Genomic DNA, 3,317 nt, shown 5'->3' with positions numbered 1-3,317 from the left:
TTTTGACCTAATAAACTAATAAATAAACACTGTGATTTATAAATTTATGCTGTGAGTGAGCAGGAAGCAAAAATCTTTGGTCTCGACTAATAAAGGGTCACTGTGAATGGCAGTTCCTACTCTTCTCTGTAGGGATAAGGCAGGAGGGTTTAAAATGTAAAAGAGAAAGTCTGAAGTAGAGAGACTAGTGCAGTGTCTCCAGAAGAAACATTTCCTGTCTTTTAGAACTGTCCTTTAAAAAGGCCTGCACAACATTGTCTATAAAACTGCATTTTCTTGCCTGACATTCCAGCATCTCTCTCTTGTTCAGCAAAATACAACAGCTTTCCATAAGCCTACTAGGGAGGGCAGCTAACATAGTCACGTCAAACATTTGATCATATTTTCCCTGAGTGCATTTAATATCTGCCACCATTCTGGCCTGATTGAAATGCTTGTTTTACTGGGGGGTAGGGAGGGAAGGGGGGGACAATGTGTACTAGAAAGGATGATGGAGGCAAGCAATCACTTACGAATGGTTTTTTGGAAATGGGTAGGTGACTACTGATCCCCTGTCTCCTCTGTGACATCTTCTGTGCCTGCTCTTGCTAGTCAGCTACCAGTGACACTGCAGTATATTCGTTTAGAGGCATTAAAGCAGTTATATATTCTAAAAGTATCCAAGAGATGCCAGGGGCAGTTTCAGGTTTCCAGCACCATCAAAACAGATCCAATCTGTATAAAATTAATATGTGCAAAAAGAGTAGTTAAAAGCATTGCCAATCAATTACTGGTGTTTGTGTGTGTGTGAGAGAGAGGAAATGCAACCCAGCATAGGCTATGCAGAATCCACAAATGCATGAGTCAAGCCCCAAATGTGCAAGGAATGGGGATCAAACATATCCCTGTCTGTCTGCACATTTGGTTTGGTTTGAAGGACCATGGCCAGAGGTCCAGATTTTGACCTCTGTTCATACTGTGCATTTACTAGGGCTGAGTCCGATGTCTCGTGTGAGGCTTCCTTTCAGTCTCCATCAGTAATTGTGACATGAGAGATAAATGACTTTGTTCCCTTATTTTTTCTTTCGAGGTCCTCAAAGCAGATAAATTGATCAGGCACTGAAAAGATAGCAGAGATGGTGCCTGATGAGGCTGGTTGAGTAAAATATATTTCTATGTTCATCAATTTTTTACACTGCTTTGGAAAAAGCAAATGGGGACAGCTTGTGCACTCCTGGAGCAATGACTGCAATATAATAATCCTCCTGAGACTAAAAATTACTGCCCAAACTGAAATTTAGTGCCAAATTCAGGTCTGAGGGAGCCCTGGGCAAGGTGCCTTTCATTACCCCCAGGACTGTCTTCTAGCGTACAGTGTCACACAGGTGGTCTCTCCCCACAACCTTATCAGGGGGCAGGAAAGTGGGCATCACTGTCATAGTGGGCAATCTGGAGCTGAAAAGTGCAGGATGAAGTGGCTGCAAAAGCTACCTCCATCTTGATTTCCCAGGACGTCTCTGTAGAGCCCAGAGGAACTCTCGGTCAATTAAGATGGAGACAGCTGCAGCTGCCTCATCTGGCATTTGTGGGCAAGGGTTGAAATAATACATGGACACAGCAAGCTGGGTTGAAAAAAGGGCCACTTTATTAAAAACTTCAAACAATCCCTTTAAACTAAACCTGCAGAGGGGAAACATAGGTGTAGGAGCTGGCTATAAGCAAGCAGATGAACTACACCTATAGGCCGACCAGCCCCTATGGGGGCAAGGGGGAGCCATTCTGCTTACCCCTTACCCCTGCCACACCCTAGAAGTGAGCAGAGGTGCCTTCCCACATCACCATTTCCTGGGGCCCTACAACGCCGGGCTGATGAGGTAAGTTGGGCCCAAAGGCAGCCCATATCCTGGTTCCAGGCCCTACAGCCCTGACTTGCAGGCCTCCAGAGCCACCAATCACCTCCAAAAGTGCCTAAGGTGGTCACTTAGTTGTCCTTACCTACTTCCCTTCCTGCACCTTCCAGCACAAGTGACCAGACAACCTAAAACCACACTCAGGGGAATTAACCTTAACATTGCCAAATTAGCCAAAACAACCTATTAACCCTGGCACCCCCTAACCTGGTTCCATCCAGCCACCACAGTGTGGAGTAGGCAAAAAACCTGGCTGCCAACGAGGGTGGGCAGGATAAAAATTCCTACTCGGCCCCGAAGTGACCAAGATCACACCATAGCAACAGGAGGATGGGGTGGGCATCGCGAGCCAAAGAGGAAGATCTCCCCCTTCAAATTGGAGCGTCACTTGATGATTTTTGGATGACAGCACTAAACACATGCGTTGACACAGGCATTTGGAAGAGGTTTGTGAATGATTATGGCCATGTTAGATGCTGCTGCTGCTGAACTGTTTTGAATGTATTCTTGGGCTAATGTGGCTTTAATGATATTCAAATTAATGTTATTTTATGCTCTTTTACTTCTAGGGATGAGGGGTGGTTTATAAATACAAACAATAAATAATTAAACTTTTATAAAACAAAAGCCAAAGTCTGTGATGAGAATCACAGACCTGTATGTCATGGGTGGTTCTGCCCTCTGTTTCTCCTCCTATATCAAGGTGTGGGAAACTTTTGATCATCCAGATGTTGCTGAACTACAACTCCCATCATCCCTGGTCATTGACCATGCTTGCTGGGGCAGATGGGAGCTGTAGTTCAGCAACATCTGGAGAGCCAAAGGTTCCCCACAGCCGTCCTATCTGGATCCCAAGCCTGGATAGTGTTCCTTCAACGTCTTCACTAATTGCACACCACATTTCTGATTATCTAGTACAATTAAAATTGAAAGAAATTTATTTAAGGGACTCTCACCTGCATATATTTTATTCTGCTGATGAAGTATATTCTCTTTGAAGTAAAAGGCCTACACCATTGTTCAAATCTTTGCTTGACTTTTTTAAAAAAAATGACACCTCCTTTTTTCATTTTCCATCAAGTAGAGATGACTGATGAAGTGAGGACTCTGGTTATGATACAGTAATGCACAACATGATGTGGCTTTAATTTTAACACAAAATAGCTCATAAAACTCCCGCAACACACTTATCTGGGTGGACACAAAGCTTAGCACAGTTTGCTAATGCCATTATCTTTCAGATACAGGACTGGAAACAAGACACCCCCAAAAGCTTGGATTGTTTGCAACAGGATGCAGTGAAATCACTACCCAAACTGTTTGGCAGTTGAGTTTACACTCATATCTGCAGGGAAGCTGCTTTCTCTAAACTGTTTATTTTCTCAGGGAGGGGGCTTTTTAATCTTACCATGCAGTCTGAGAACTCAA

This window comes from Rhineura floridana, chromosome 4 (assembly GCF_030035675.1).
Source record: "Rhineura floridana isolate rRhiFlo1 chromosome 4, rRhiFlo1.hap2, whole genome shotgun sequence".
In the NCBI taxonomy this organism is placed as follows: domain Eukaryota; kingdom Metazoa; phylum Chordata; class Lepidosauria; order Squamata; family Rhineuridae; genus Rhineura; species Rhineura floridana.
Note: the sequence above shows the minus strand (reverse complement) of the source record.